Source organism: Haliotis cracherodii, unplaced genomic scaffold (assembly GCF_022045235.1).
Source record: "Haliotis cracherodii isolate W230 unplaced genomic scaffold, xgHalCrac1.p SCAF_25, whole genome shotgun sequence".
Lineage (NCBI taxonomy): Eukaryota > Metazoa > Mollusca > Gastropoda > Lepetellida > Haliotidae > Haliotis > Haliotis cracherodii.
The window spans coordinates 7,486,360-7,504,014 of NW_027266281.1; positions in this window are offsets into that span (position 1 = coordinate 7,486,360).

Below are 17,655 nucleotides of genomic sequence, written 5' to 3' on the forward strand. Positions count from 1 at the left end.
TTGCACTCGTGGCACTGGTAGCGCTGGTTGGACTTGTGGCACTAGTGGCACTGGTAGGACTGGTGGCGCTGGTAGGGCTGGTAGGACTAGTGGCACTTGTAGCGCTAGTAGGACTTGTTGCACTGGTGGGGCTAGTCGCACTAGTTGGGCTTGTTGCGCTGGTGGCACTTGTGGCGCTGGTAGGACTGGTGGCGCTGGTGGCACTAGTTGCACTCGTGGCACTGGTAGCGCTGGTTGGACTTGTGGCACTAGTGGCACTGGTAGGACTGGTGGCGCTGGTAGGGCTGGTAGGACTAGTGGCACTTGTAGCGCTAGTAGGACTTGTTGCACTGGTGGGGCTAGTCGCACTAGTTGGGCTTGTTGCGCTGGTAGGACTGGTGGCGCTGGTGGCACTAGTTGCACTCGTGGCACTGGTAGCGCTGGTTGGACTTGTGGCACTAGTGGCACTGGTAGGACTGGTGGCGCTGGTAGGGCTGGTAGGACTAGTGGCACTTGTAGCGCTAGTAGGACTTGTTGCACTGGTGGGGCTAGTCGCACTAGTTGGGCTTGTTGCGCTGGTGGCACTTGTGGCGCTGGTAGGACTGGTGGCGCTGGTGGCACTAGTTGCACTCGTGGCACTGGTAGCGCTGGTTGGATTTGTGGCACTAGTGGCACTGGTAGGACTGGTGGCGCTGGTAGGGCTGGTAGGACTAGTGGCACTTGTAGCGCTAGTAGGACTTGTTGGACTGGTGGGGCTAGTCGCACTAGTTGGGCTTGTTGCGCTGGTGGCACTTGTGGCGCTGGTAGGACTGGTGGCACTGGTTGCACTCGTGGCACTGGTAGCGCTGGTTGGACTTGTGGCACTAGTGGCACTGGTAGGACTGGTGGCGCTGGTAGGGCTGGTAGGACTAGTGGCACTTGTAGCGCTAGTAGGACTTGTTGCACTGGTGGGGCTAGTCGCACTAGTTGGGCTTGTTGCGCTGGTGGCACTTGTGGCGCTGGTAGGACTGGTGGCGCTGGTGGCACTAGTTGCACTCGTGGCACTGGTAGCGCTGGTTGGACTTGTGGCACTAGTGGCACTGGTAGGACTGGTGGCGCTGGTAGGGCTGGTAGGACTAGTGGCACTTGTAGCGCTAGTAGGACTTGTTGCACTGGTGGGGCTAGTCGCACTAGTTGGGCTTGTTGCGCTGGTGGCACTTGTGGCGCTGGTAGGACTGGTGGCGCTGGTGGCACTAGTTGCACTCGTGGCACTGGTAGCGCTGGTTGGACTTGTGGCACTAGTGGCACTGGTAGGACTGGTGGCGCTGGTAGGGCTGGTAGGACTAGTGGCACTTGTAGCGCTAGTAGGACTTGTTGCACTGGTGGGGCTAGTCGCACTAGTTGGGCTTGTTGCGCTGGTGGCACTTGTGGCGCTGGTAGGACTGGTGGCGCTGGTGGCACTAGTTGCACTCGTGGCACTGGTAGCGCTGGTTGGACTTGTGGCACTAGTGGCACTGGTAGGACTGGTGGCGCTGGTAGGGCTGGTAGGACTAGTGGCACTTGTAGCGCTAGTAGGACTTGTTGCACTGGTGGGGCTAGTCGCACTAGTTGGGCTTGTTGCGCTGGTGGCACTTGTGGCGCTGGTAGGACTGGTGGCGCTGGTGGCACTAGTTGCACTCGTGGCACTGGTAGCGCTGGTTGGACTTGTGGCACTAGTGGCACTGGTAGGACTGGTGGCGCTGGTAGGGCTGGTAGGACTAGTGGCACTTGTAGCGCTAGTAGGACTTGTTGCACTGGTGGGGCTAGTCGCACTAGTTGGGCTTGTTGCGCTGGTGGCAGTTGTGACGCTGATAGAAGTAGTAATTCGTTTGTTATGATATGTATATCAGTAATATTTGATCTCAAATGGTTTGCATTAGCTATATTAGAATTGTTGCTGAATATGGGCTGTTTACATGGATTGCAATACCCAGACGGTACTCACATGTATTTCTTTAAGAAGGGGAACATTAACTGAGGTTTCCAGTCTGTGTAATTACATATGCGTTTCTGTTTGAATATTCGGTGATCAACCTTCAGTTGGTGGCGATCTATAGCCTGTTTTTATAATGTGTTGTTAAATGATTAGTTTAGTATCTATTTTTACTTGTTCTCAAACTAGTTTTACGAATGTATGTGATGTTCTAGTTATTATACTGCTCTTTGTCAGCAGTATTTTAAACAGTTTAATATATTTTGTTCATATCAAATTTTGTTTCGTCACAATATGGCTGAAATATTGCCGATGTGACGTTAAACTTTAACTCACTCACTCACACTCACTGTTTGAATATTGAAATAAATTTGTTTGGGTTAAATATCCTTCAGAACGTGGCTATCACATAACATAGTGTGTTAGATGTTTTTGCCGATGAGTTCTTTTCACGTTAATGACTGCAGAAAACACGGTTTTTAATCGTCGTGTACCTAAGAGGGGGGTTAGATGTAAACCTTGATAAAACAAATGGGGGAATTACTACTAGGAACATTTTCAGTTTAATGTTGTCTTTGGCAAACGAACACGTAAACAATAATGGCAATCTACAGCTATTCAAGGAGGACGGGATTCGAACACGTGATCACATCCTTCTAGCGTACCCAAGGGATGCAACTCTGCCCAGCGAATTGCAGCGCGTTAGACGACTGGGCCACAAGTCACCCTCATATGTAAAACAGACTGGACCATGTGAAATATGGCTGGAAACACTGAATACACTATCTTGATCAGAGTGAGTGAGTGAGTATGGTTTTACACCGCTTTTAGCAATATTCCAGCAATATCACGGCGTGGGACACCAGAAATGGGCTTCACACATTATACTCATGTCGGGAATCGAACCCGGGTCTTCGTCTTTAACCACTAGGCTACACGACCGGCCCTATCTTGATCAGAATATGATACATGTAAATTGAAGTTAATTGGGAATTTAAGGAGACAGTTAAGAGAAGAGAGTTTCTTACCAAGAGGACGATGTAGAGGTACAGCTCTTGATAGTGTCGTCCCAGGCAAGGCCACCTGGGCAGGGTCTGTTGTCAATGATCCGCTCCCCGATACACGTGGCATAGACGGTGCAGCCCGAACATGACTGGTAGTTGCCGTCACTCAGCCCTACACACGATGTCACACAGATAGGGACAGTTGTCGTAGGCGATGTTGCTGACGTTGGTGATGTTGGTGACGTTGGTGATGTCGGTGACGTTGGTGATGTCGGTGACGTTGGCGATGTCGGTGACGTTGGTGATGTTGCTGATGTAGGTGACGTGGGTGATGTTGCTGGCGTGGTCGATGTTGCTGATGTCTGACTTGTGGCACTGGTTGGTCCCGTGGGACCCGTAGCGGTGGTAGGACTTGTGGCGCTTGTTGGACTTGTAGCGCTGGTTGGACTTGTGGCGCTGGTTGGACTTGTGGCGCTGGTTGGACTTGTGGCGCTTGTTGGACTTGTGGCGCTTGTTGGACTTGTGGCGCTTGTTGGACTTGTGGCGCTGGTTGGACTTGTGGCGCTGGTTGGACTTGTCGTGCTTTGGAAAAGAAAGACAGAATATGGCTTCAGAAGGAATGAAACAAGGTATTGTTACTTGCTAGACAGATAATTATATTCTTATTGCCTTTTTCAATGCTAACTCCCTTTCATAATCAGGTCTTCAGATCGGTTCATTGCCTCGGACTTTGACTGATGGTAATATTAAATGTCCTGAAGATCCTTGTCAAATATAGTCACGATGAAGAATAATGTCTTGTCACAATTGATAAAACATGAACATATCTGAATGATAATTGTCTTCTGAACAATCACTGCATACCTGTCTTAATGTTGATAGTATTTGCTGAATTGTACATGTCAGATAATACACTCTCTCAAAAAAGAAACGCAACCCCAGTCTGAAAATGTTAGAAAGCCCCAAAAAGAAAAATGTTGATTGTAAATACAGTTTTTCTGATATGCACGGATACCATGTACACTGTTTATTAACGTAAGCGCCCAAACACATTAATTTTCGTGCACAAGGGCATTTTATTGTTACTTTTATCATAGTGAGCAAAATTTTCACGTGGCCCATGCCAAAAGCCTCATGCACGTGCAATTCATGGAAAGAGCAGTAGAAGTATGGGTTTATAAAAGCAAGTGTTGATTAGCAATTCACTCTATCATTTTCACCGAAAGACAAGGTCGAATATGCCACGATTGAGTGCTGCAGATCGAAATATCGCAATTTGTCGTATTGAGGCCGGACAAAGCTTTGGAAACGTTGCCTGGCACCTCAATATTCATAAAACAACGATTCCCTACTTTGGAGCCAATACACCCAGTGTCATGCAACTGAAGATCGCCCCAGAAGTGGTAGGCCAAGTGTTACCACACCACCTCAGGATCGATTCATCCGGGTCACCCACCTACGTAATCGGCTACCCACACCTACCGTCACTGCAACATAGGTGCCAGGTTTGAGAAGAGTGTCCGCACGAACAATTAGGAACCGTCTACGAGAGGCTGGTCTTCGTGCAAGAAGACCACTTATTGGACCTGTTTTACGCCACGAACATCGACGCCAACGACTCGGATATGGACCCTCAGAAACTGGAGGCGCGTCTGGTTTAGTGACGAATCACGTTTTCGCTTACAACGCCGTGACGGAAGACAGCGTGTCTATAGAAGAGGAAACTAACGTTTTGCCCCGAAATGTGTTCGGCAGGTCGACAGATTTGGTGGAGGGAGCGTCATGGTGTGGGGAGCCATGTCTTACAACCAAAGATCAGATTTGGTGATCATTTGTGGCAATTTGACAGCCCAGCGCTATATCAATGACGTTTTACAGCCTCATCTTCTGCCGATTATCGACCAACAGAGGGAGCTCTATTAACACGACAACGCCCAGCCGCACACTGTTCATGCAACAGTACATTTTCTCCAGAATTCTAACGTCAACCCAATCACCAGACATCAACCCAATCGAACATCTTTGGGATTATCTGGATCGACGAGTGCGTGCACGTACACCTCGCCCGAGACGTTGGATGCACTAGCCGTTGCACTGCAGGAGGAGTGGAGAGCAATCCCTCAGGAAAGAATCCGGCGTCTAATCTGTTCTGTTCCAAGGAGGTGCAATGCTGTGATCGCAGCTCGTGGCGCTCATACGAGGTACTGAGAAAGACGCCCCCTTGCGTCAAGTCAATCTTAGTGAGAGAACTGTCGAAGCCTGGACTTAAACTTGCTTAACTGTACTGCCACCATGCCAAATTTCATGTTGTTGTCTTCAATAATAAATGTGTTATAATAACTTGAATATTGAGATAAACATCTTGAAAATATAGGGGTTGCGTTTCTTTTTTGAGAGAGTGTACATAGGTCTAATTTAATTTTTGAGAGTGGCATATCAATTTCTGCAATATGTTAAGGTGAATTTGTCCGATATAATTTACAAATTGTTTCTCTTTACTAATAGCCACAGAAAGTTGATAGAGGTACTTTTTAAAGCACGGCATTCCATTCAACTAAATTGTGTACAATATACAAAATGATTTAAACCAATCTGGCGGATAATGTTTTTTACCAAGATGACGATGTGGAGGTACAGCTCTTGACAGTGTCGTCCCAGGCAAGGCCTCCTGGGCAGGGTCTGTTGTCAATGATCCGCTCCCCGATACACGTGGCATAGACGGTGCAGCCCGAACATGACTGATAGTTGCCGTCACTGAGTCCTACACACGATGTCACACAGATAGGGACAGTTGTCGTAGGCAATGTTGCTGATGTTGGTGATGTACGTGATGTTGGTGATGTCGGTGACGTTGGCGATGTTGCTGATGTAGGTGACGTTGGTGATGTTGGTGATGTTGGTGATGTTGGTGACGTTGGTGATGTTGCTGATGTAGGTGACGTGGGTGATGTTGCTGGCGTGGGTGATCTTGCTGATGTCTGACTTGTGGCACTGGTTGGTCCCGTGGGACCAGTAGCGGTGGTAGGACTTGTGGCGCTTGTTGGACTTGTGGCGCTGGTTGGACTTGTGGCGCTGGTTGGACTTGTGGCGCTAGCAGGACTTGTTATAGTGGTTGCACTGGTCGTCCTAGAAGGCCATATGGTTTTAATTTGAGATTAATTATTAAAATGAAGAAGAAAAAAGAGGAAAATTTGATTGAATAGTTAATTAATTTGTTCCAGAAAATACCAGAAATAGTTGCGTTTGCCTCTGGTTCGAAACTGCTAAAAACGTACTGTGTAAATAGAATTGTTTGACTCCTTTAACATAATACTTAACAGCACAAAATTGAATGTCTTGAAACAGTGACCGACAAATAGAAAGACTACCTACCCACATTTTTCTTGTAGAAAGACAACCTACCCATATCTAGCTCGTAGAAAGACCACCTACCCACCCCTAGTTTGTGGAAAGACCACTTACCCACCAATAGTTTGTAGAAAGACCACCTACCCACTCCTAGTTTGTAGTAAGACCACCTACGTACCCCTAGTTTATAGAAAGATCACTTGCCCACAGCTATTTTGTAGAAAGACAACCTACCCTACCCTAGTTTGTAGAAAGACCACCTACCCACATGTAGCTTGTAGAAAGACCACCTACCCTACCTTAGTTTGTAGAAAGACCACCTACCCACCCCTAGTTTGTTTTAAGACCACCTACCCACCCCTAGTTTGTAGAAAGACCGCCTACCCATATCTAGCTCGAAGAAAGACCACCTACACAACCCTAGTTTGCGAAAAGACTACCTATCCACATTTTCATTGTAGAAAGACCACCTACCCCTATCTGGCTCGTAGAAAGACTACCTACCCCTATCTGGCTGTTAGAAAGACCACCTACCCACATCTTGCTTGAAGAGAGACCAAGTACCCTACCCTTGTTTGTACAATGACTACCTATCGACATGTTGCTTTCACAAAGACCACCTACCACATTTTGCTTGAAAACAGACCACTTACCCACATCTGGCTTGTAGACAGGCCTCCTACCCACCTCTAGTTTGTAGAAAAACCACCTACCCACAACTGGATTGTAGAAGTACCACCTACCCAACCCTAGTTTGTAGAAAGACCACCTACCCACCCCTAGTTTGTTTTAAGACCACCTACCCACCCCTAGTTTGTAGAAAGACCGCCTACCCATATCTAGCTCGAAGAAAGACCACCTACCAAACCCTAGTTTGTAGAAAGACCACTTACCCACCCTAAGTTTTAGAAAGATCACTTACCCACCCCATGTTCGTAGACAGACGACCTACCCATCCATAGTTTGTAGAAAGACCAGCTGCCTACCGCTAATTTGTAGAAAGACCAACTACCCAGCCCTAGTTTGTAGAAAGACCGCCTACCTACCCCTAGTTTGTAAAAAGACCATTTACCCACCCTAGTTTGTAGAAAGACCGCCTACCCACCCCTCGCTTGTAGAAATACCACCAGCCCACACCCAGCTTGTAGAAAGATCACCTTCCCAGCCCTAGTTTGTAAAAAGACCACTTACCCACGGCTAGTTTGAAGAAAGACCACTTACCCAACCCTAGTTTGTTGAAAGACCACCAGCCCACCGCTTGGTTGTAGAAAGACCAACTGCCCACAACTAGTTTTTATAAAGACCACCTACCCACCCCTTGTTTGTAGAAAGACCACCTGCCCTAGATACCCACATCTTGTTTGTAGAAAGACCACCTACCTACATCTTGCTTGACGAAAGACCACCTACCCACCCCTAGTTTGTAGAAAGACCACCTGCCCTAGATACAAACATCTGGCTTCTAGAAAGACCACCTACCCACATTTTGGTTGAAGAAAGACCACCTACCCATCCCTAGTTTGTAGAAAGACCACCTACCCTACCCTAGTTTGTAGAAATAATACCTACCCACCACTACTTTGTAGAAAGAGCACCTACCCACATCTTGCTTGAAGAAAGTCCTCACATCAATATCTAGCTCGTAGAAAGACCACCTACCCACGGCTAGTTTGTAGAAAGACCACCTACCCACGGCTAGTTTGTAGAAAGACCGCCTACCCACAGCTGGTTTGTAGAAAGACCACCTACCCATCCCTAGTTTGTAGAAAGACCACCTGTCCACCCTTAGTTTGTAGAAAGACCACCTGCCCATCGCTAGTTTGTAGAAATACAACTTACCCATCCCTAGATTGTAGAGAGACAACTTACCCACCCTTAGATTGTAGAATGACCACCTACCCACCCCTAGTTTGTATAAAGACCACCTCCCCACCCCTAGTTTGTAGAAAGACCACCTGCCCTAGATACCCACATCTTGTTTGTAGAAAGACCACCTACCTACATCTTGCTTGACGAAAGACCACCTACCCAACCCTAGTTTGTAGAAAGATCACCTGCCCTAGATACAAACATCTGGCTTGTAGAAACACCACCTACCCACATCTTGGTTGAAGAAAGACCACCTACCCACCACTAGGTTGTAGAAAGACCACCTACCCACCCCTAGTTTGTAGACAGACCACTTGCCCTAGATAGAAACATCTGGCTTGTAGAAACACCACCTACCCACATCTTGGTTGAAGAAAGACCATGTATCCACCCCTAGTTTGTAGAAAGACCACCTACCCTACCATAGTTTGTAGAAATAATACCTACCCACACCTACTTTGTAGAAAGAGCACCTTCCCAGCGCTGGTTTGGAGGAAGACCACCTACCCACCCCTAGTTTGTCAGACCACCTGCCCTAGATACCCACATCTGGCTTGTAGAAGGACAAACTACCCCCTAGTTTGTAGAAAGACCACCTACCCACCCCTTGTTTGTAGAAAGAATACGTACCAACCCCTACTTTGTTGAAAGACCACTTACCCTAGATACCAACATCGTGTTTGTAGAAAGACCACCTACCCACATCTTGGTTGAAGAAAGACCACCTACCCACCCCTAGTTTGTAGAAAGACCACCTGTCCACCCTAAGTTTGTAGAAAGACTACCTGCCCATCGCTAGTTTGTAGAAAGACCACTTACCCATCCCTAGATTGTAGAAAGACCACTTACCCAGACTTAGATTGTATAATGACCACCTACCCACCCTAAGTTTGTAGAAATACCACCTACCCACCCCTAGTTTGTAGAAAGACCACCTGTCCACCCTTAGTTTGTAGAAAGACTACCTGCCCATCGCTAGTTTGTAGAAAGACCACTTACCCACCCTTAGATTGTAGAATGACCACCTACCCACCCTAAGTTTGTAGAAAGACTACTTACCCAGCCTTAGATTGTAGAAAGACCACTTACCAACCCTTACATTGTAGAAAGACCGCCTACCCACGGCTAGTATGTAGAAAGACCACCTACCCACCCCTTGTTTGTAGAAAGACCACCTTCCCTGGATACCCACATCTTGTTTGTAGAAAGACCACCTACCCACATCTTGCTTGACGAAAGAGCACCTACCCACCCCTAGTTTGTAGAAAGACCACATGCCCTAGATACCAACATCTGGCTTCTAGAAAGACCACCTACCCACATCTTGGTTGAAGAAAGACCACCTACCCACCACTAGTTTGTAGAAAGACCACCTGCACACTCCTTGTTTTTATAAAGAATATGTACCCACCACTACTTTGTAGAAAGACCACCTACCTACCCTTAGTTTGTAGAATGACCACCTGCCCTAGATACCCACATCTGGCTTGTAGAAAGACCACGTACCAACATCGTGCTTGAAGAAAGACCACCTACCCACTCCTAGTTTGTAGAAAGACCACCTGCCTACCGCTAAGTGGAAGAACGACCACCTACCCACCCCTAGAGTGTAGAAAGACCACCTACCCATCCCTGGTTTGTAACAGACTACTAACCCACCTCTAGTTTGTATAAGGACCACCTATCCACCCCTAGCTGGTAGACAGATCACCTGCCCTAGATACCCACATCTTGTTTGTAGAAGGACCACCTACCCACCCCTAGTTGGTAGACAGACCACCTGCCTTAGATACCCACATCTGGCTTGTAGAAGGACCACCTACCCACCCCTAGTTTGTAGAAAGACCAACTACCCACCCCTAGTTTGTAGAAATAATACATACCCACCCCTAGTTTGTAATGAGACCACCTGCCCTAGATACCCACATCTGGCTTGTAGAAAGACCACGTACCCACATCTTGCTTGAAGAAAGACAGCCTGCCCACCGCTAGTTTGTGGAAAGATCACTTACCCACCTCTAGAATGTAGAAAGACAACCTGCGGAACCCCTAGTTTGTAGAAAGACCACCTGCCCACCCCTCTTTTGTAGATAGACCACCTGTCCTAGATACCCATATCTGGCTTATAGAAAGACCACCTACCCACCCTTAGTTTGTAGAAAGACCACCTGCCCACCCTAGTTTGTTAAAAGACCACCTACCCACCCCTAGTTTGAAGAAAGAATACCTACCCACATCTGGCTTGTAGAAAGACCACCTACCTACATCTAGCTCGTAGAAAGACCACCTACACACCCTTAGTTTGTCTAAGACCACCTACCCACATCTGGCTCGTAGAAAGACCACCTACACACCCTTAGTTTGAAGATCACTTACCCACCTCTAGAATGTAGAAAGACAACCTGCGGAACCCCTAGTTTGTAGAAAGACCACCTGCCCACCCCTCTTTTGTAGATAGACCACCTGTCCTAGATACCCATATCTGGCTTGTAGAAAGACCACCTACCCACCCTTAGTTTGTAGAAAGACCACCTGCCCACCCTAGTTTGTTAAAAGACCACCTACCCACGCCTAGTTTGAAGAAAGAATACCTACCCACATCTGGCTTGTAGAAAGACCACCTACCTACATCTAGCTCGTAGAGAGACCACCTACACACCCTTAGTTTGTCTAAGACCACCTACCCACATGTGGCTCGTAGAAAGACCACCTACACACCCTTAGTTTGTAGAAAGACCACCTACCCACCTCTAGTTTGAAGAAAGAATATCTACCCACATCTGGCTTGTAGAAAGACCACCTACCCACCTCTAGTTTGAAGAAAGAATTCCTACCCACATCTGGCTTATAGAAAGACCACCTGCGGAACCCCTAGTTTGTAGAAAGACCACATGCCCATCCCGCTTTTGTAGAAAGACCACCTGCCCTAAATACCCACATCTGGATTGTAGAAAGACCACCTGCCCATCCCTCTTTTGTAGAAAGACTACCTCCCCTAGATACCCACATCTGGATTGTAGAAAGACCACCTACCCACCCTTAGTTTGTAGAAAGACCACCTACCCACCCTAGTTTGTAGAAAGACCACCTACCCACGCCTAGTTTGAAGAAAGAATACCTACCCACATCTGGCTTGTAGAAAGACCACCTACCTACATCTAGCTCGTAGAAAGACCACCTACACACCCTTAGTTTGTCTAAGACCACCTACCCACATCTGGCTCGTAGAAAGCCCACCTACACACCCTTAGTTTTTAGAAAGACCACCTACCCACATCTGGCTTGCGAGGCGTAGTTACACACACCGAGGTCGGCGTCGTAGACGAGGGACGTGGGGCAGCTCACGGTGAAGGTGTTTCCCAGCACACATATTTGGTAGATGTCACATGACGTGCACGATGGATATTGACCATCCGCCTGTCCCGCGCAGTTGGCGACACAAGTGGGATAAGCTGAAACAAGGGCATTCATATTTGTATTACAAAATATAGGATGCAATAAAGGTATATATGCGGCAAATGTATTTTCCTGATTGTGTGCACTGCATGGTATTGTTGATAATGCAGATTATTCTCGACACACGTTCATTTAACTTCTCCAGGTGTACTTAATAAACCCTCACTCACTCACCCTGTACAAGTATAAACATGCACAAAAGTTAAGCGCCACCCACCATAGTTGTGAGCTGTTACTTTTGGCACTTAATGATGACTATTATAGCGATATGTACGATTGTTATAAGCCGTATATGTAAACCTCATGTAATGCAAAAGTTGTCCCAAAGCAAGTTTATCTTGTGTTCCAAAAGAATATGAGCAGAAAGGAAGTTTACCGAAGACCAGAAATTGAAGGATTAGAAAACATTGAAAAACTTTATTTGTCATGGAACTGTCATGATATCAACAGACCATATCAGGTGTCACATAGACACCCTAGGGAGTGCAGAGTTTATTGCAAGACAGAAACGTCAGTAACGTGTGTATGATCCACGGACATTGACCACAGCTTCAACCCTACGCCTCATACTAATTACAAGTCGTTGAATGCTTCTCTGAGTCAAACGGATTCATTCTTCATGAAGTGCCGCTTAAAGTCCAGCGAGATTTTGGACTGGGGGATCATAATGTCTGATTTTCCGGCCACGAATGTCCCACAGATTAAGATCCGGACTACAGGCCGGCCAACGAAGAGTGGCAATAACTTCTTGACGCAAATAAGTCAAAACTGCCCGAGATCTGTGTGGTCTAGCATTGTCGTCCATGTAAACAGGTCTTGTCTGAAGAAGATGGTTGTCAAAATGAGGGACTACCACTGGACGAAGAACGGCATCTTGGTATTGTTGGCCATTCAGGTTTCCACGAGTTGTCACCAGCGGAAGTTTGCAGCCGAAGGAAACACAACCATATCATGACAGACCCCCGCCACATGCTAAGGTCTTCTGGATGTTCCTTGGTGCACGTGCCTCCAAACACGTATTCGACCATCAACAGTTCGTAGCAGCATTCGACACTCGTCAGACCAATGGATCCTTCTCCAGTTGGCCAAGTTCCATCGACTACGGGCACGACACCATATCAGACGATTCCGCATGTGCCTCTCAGTCAGTTGAGGACGTTTTACTGGTCTTCTGGCGTTATAACCAGCCGCTCTGAGGCGACGCCTTACGGTCATCGTCGAGAGTCTCTAATGGGTAATCAACTGCAGTCTTAAATCTGTTGAAGTGGCAAAATGGATTTCGTCTGACTATCCTGAAAAGACGTCTATCCTCTCTGTTAGGCCTTTCTTGGCCTATCAAACCCATGCCTGTCATTGACATCATTGGTTTGACTATGTTTGACAATCAAACGAGTGATAACACTGTGATGACGACCCATTTGTCTTGCAATGGCCCTGCATGACATGCCAGCATTTTTCATGCCTATCACTTGCCATCTTTCAGCGTTCGTTAACTTTCTCCTCACCATGGCTGATTTTCAACCTCTATTTGAAGGGGGATCTCACACAGGAGCAAAATGCAACCACGTGTCTGAAACTTGAATTTCACTATTTATATGGTAGGGGAACTGCAGAAACACGTAAAGCACGCTTTCCTTATGGTATCTGGACAAATTTGGGTGCATGAAACTATGGAAGCCTAATTCAGTCATACATCATCATATTTCGTATTTCTGATTCCCACACGTGAAATCAAGAGACTTTGAATATGGTGGCGCTTAACCTTTGTGCATGTGTATAATATGAGATCATAGTGGTAACATTGCACGGATAAATGTAAGTGAATGCGTGGTTTAGAGATGGTGTGGCAGAGATACTCGTGTGGACGTAGAGTAGACATGGGCGTGGCAGAGTAACATGTGAGAGTGTGGAGTAGAGATAAGCGTGGTAGAGTTACATGTGAGAGTGTGGAGTAGAGATAGGCGTGGTAGAGTTACATGTGGAAGTGTGGAGTAGAGATAGGCGTGGTAGAGTTACATGTGGGAGTGTGGAGTAGAGATAGACGTGGTAGAGTTACATGTGAGAGTCTGAAAAAGAGATAGACATGGTAGAGTTACATGTGAGACTGTGGAGTAGAGATAGACGTGGTAGAGTTGCATGTGAGACTGTGGAGTAGAGATAGACGTGGTAGAGTTACATGTGAGAGTGTGGAGTAGAGATAGACGTGGTAGAGTTACATGTGAGAGTGTGGAGTAGAGATAGACGTGGTAGAGTTACATGTGAGAGTGTGGAGTAGAGATAGGCGTGGTAAAGTTACATGTGAGAGTGTGGAGTAGAGATACGCGTGGTAGAATAACATGTACCTGTGAGAGTGTGGAGTAGAGATACGCATGGTAGAGTTACATATGAGAGAGTGGAGTAGAGATAGGCGTGGTAGAGTAACATGTGGGAGTGTGGAATAGATAGGCGTGGTAGAGTTACATGTGAGAGTGTGGAGTAGAGATACGCATGGTAGAGTTACATATGATAGAGTGGAGTAGAGATAGGCGTGGTAGAGTTACATGTGAGAGTGTGGAGTAGAGATAGGCGTGGTAGAGTTACATGTGGGAGTGTGGAGTAGAGATTGGCGTGGTAGAGTAACAAATGGGAGTGTGCAGTAGAGATAGACGTGGTAGAGTTACATGTGGGAGCGTGGAGTATAGATAGACATGGTAGAGTTACATGTGGGAGTATAGAGTAGAGATAGGCGTGGTAGAGTTACCTTTGAAAGCGTGGAGTAGAGATAGGCGTTGTAGAGTTACATGTGGAAGTGTGGAGTAGAGATAGGCGTGGTAGAGTTACATGTGGGAGTGTGAAAAAGAGATATACATGGTAGAGTTACATGTGAGACTGTGGAGTAGAGATAGACGTGGTAGAGTTGCATTTGAGAGTGTGGAGTAGAGATAGACGTGGTAGAGTTACATGTGAGAGTGTGAAAAAGAGATAGACATGGTAGAGTTACATGTGAGACTGTGGAGTAGAGATAGACGTGGTAGAGTTGCATGTGAGAGTGTGGAGTAGAGATAGACGTGGTAGAGTTACATGTGAGAGTGTGGAGTAGAGATAGACGTGGTAGAGTTACATGTGAGAGTGTGGAGTAGAGATAGACGTGGTAGAGTTACATGTGAGAGTGTGGAGTAGAGATAGGCGTGGTAAAGTTACATGTGAGAGTGTGGAGTAGAGATACGCGTGGTAGAATAACATGTACCTGTGAGAGTGTGGAGTAGAGATACGCATGGTAGAGTTACATATGAGAGAGTGGAGTAGAGATAGGCGTGGTAGAGTAACATGTGGGAATGTGGAGTAGATAGGCGTGGTAGAGTTACATGTGAGAGTGTGGAGTAGAGATACGCATGGTAGAGTTACATATGATAGAGTGGAGTAGAGATAGGCGTGGTAGAGTAACATATGGGAGTGTGGAGTAGAGATAGGCGTGGTAGAGTTACATGTGAGAGTGTGGAGTAGAGATAGGCGTGGTAGAGTTACATGTGAGAGTGTGGAGTAGAGATAGGCGTGGTAGAGTTACATGTGGGAGTGTGGAGTAGAGATTGGCGTGGTAGAGTAGCAAATGGGAGTGTGGAGTAGAGATAGGCGTGGTAGAGTTACATGTGGGAGTGTGAAAAAGAGATAGACATGGTAGAGTTACATGTGAGACTGTGGAGTAGAGATAGACGTGGTAGAGTTGCATGTGAGAGTGTGGAGTAGAGATAGACGTGGTAGAGTTACATGTGAGAGTGTGAAAAAGAGATAGACATGGTAGAGTTACATGTGAGACTGTGGAGTAGAGATAGACGTGGTAGAGTTGCATGTGAGAGTGTGGAGTAGAGATAGACGTGGTAGAGTTACATGTGAGAGTGTGGAGTAGAGATAGACGTGGTAGAGTTACATGTGAGAGTGTGGAGTAGAGATAGACGTTGTAGAGTTACATGTGAGAGTGTGGAGTAGAGATAGGCGTGGTAAAGTTACATGTGAGAGTGTGGAGTAGAGATACGCGTGGTAGAATAACATGTACCTGTGAGAGTGTGGAGTAGAGATACGCATGGTAGAGTTACATATGAGAGAGTGGAGTAGAGATAGGCGTGGTAGAGTAACATGTGGGAGTGTGAAGTAGATAGGCGTGGTAGAGTTACATGTGAGAGTGTGGAGTAGAGATACGCATGGTAGAGTTACATATGATAGAGTGGAGTAGAGATAGGCGTGGTAGAGTAACATATGGGAGTGTGGAGTAGAGATAGGCGTGGTAGAGTTACATGTGAGAGTGTGGAGTAGAGATAGGCGTGGTAGAGTTACATGTGGGAGTGTGGAGTAGAGATTGGCGTGGTAGAGTAACAAATGGGAGTGTGGAGTAGAGATAGACGTGGTAGAGTTACATGTGAGAGCGTGGAGTATAGATAGACATGGTAGAGTTACATGTGGGAGTATAGAGTAGAGATGGGCGTGGTCAAGTTACATGTGAGAGTGTGGAGTAGAGATTGGCGTGGTAGAGTTACATGTGAGAGTGTGCAGTAGAGATAGACGTGGTAGAGTTACATGCGGGATTGTGGAGTAGAGATAAGCGTGGTAGAGTAGCATGTGAGGGTGTGGAGTAGAGATGGGCGTGGCAGAGCTACATTTGGGAGTGTGGATTAGAGATAGACGTGGCAGAGTTACATGTGAGAGTGGAAAGTAGAGATAGACGTAGCAGAGTTACATTTGGGAGTGTGGAGTAGATATAGAGTAACATGTGGGAGTGTGGAGTAGAGATAGACGTGACAGAGTTACATGTGGGAGCGTGGAGTATAGATAGACATGGTAGAGTTACATGTGGGAGTATAGAATAGAGATGGGCGTGGTAGAGTTACATGTGGGAGTGTGGAGTAGAGATAGACGTGGTAGAGTTACATGTACCTGTGAGAGTGCGGAGTAGAGATAAGCCTGGTAGAGTTACCTGTGATAGTGTGGAGTAGAAATAGGCGTGGTAGAGTTACATGTGAGAGTGTGGAGTAGAGATAGACGAGCAGAATTAGATTTGGGAGTGCGATAGGAGTGGTAGAGTTACATGTACCTGTGAGAGAGTGGAGTAGAGATAGGCGTGGTAGAGTTACATGTGAGAGTTTGCAGTAGAGATAGGAGTGGTAGAGTTACATGTGAGAGTGTGCAGTAGAGATAGACGTGGTAGAGTTACATTCGGGAGAATGGAGTAGAGATAGGCGTGGTAGAGTTACATGTGAGAGTGTGGAGTAGAGATAGACGTGGCACAGTTACATTTGGGAGTCTGGAGTAGAGATTGGCGTGGTAGAGTAACATGTGGGAGTGTGGAGTAGAGATAGACGTGGTAGAGTTACATGTGGGAGTGCGGAGTAGAGATTGGCGTGGTAGAGTTACATTTGGGAGTCTGGAGTAGAGATAGACGTGGCAGAGTTACATTTGAGACTGTGGAGTAGAGATAGACGTGGTAAAGTAACATTTGGGAGTGTGAAGTACAGATAGACGTAGTAGAGTTACATGTACCTGTGAGAGTGTGGAGTAGAGATACGCGTGGTAGAGTAACATGTAGGAGTGTGGAGTAGAGATAAGCGTGGTAGAGTTACAAGTGAGAGAGTTAAATATAGATAGGCGTGGTAGACTTACAAGTAAGAGTGTTGAGTAGATATAGGCGTGATAGAGTTACCTGTGAAAGTGTGGAGTAGAGATAGAGGTTGTAGAGTTACATGTGGGAGTGTGGAGTAGAGATTGGCGTGGTAGAGTAACATGTGGGAGTGTGGAGTAGAGATAGACGTGGTAGAGTTACATATACCTGTGAGAGTGTGGAGTAGAGATACGCGTGGTAGAGTAACATGTGGGAGTGTGGAATAGAGATAGACGTGGTAGAGTTACATGTGGGAGTGTGGAGTAGAGATTGGCGTGGTAGAGTAACATGTGGGAGTGTGGAGTAGAGATAGACGTGGTAGAGTTACATATACCTGTGAGAGTGTGGAGTAGAGATACGCGTGGTAGAGTAACATGTGGGAGTGTGGAGTAGAGATAGGGGTTGTAGAGTTACATGTGTGA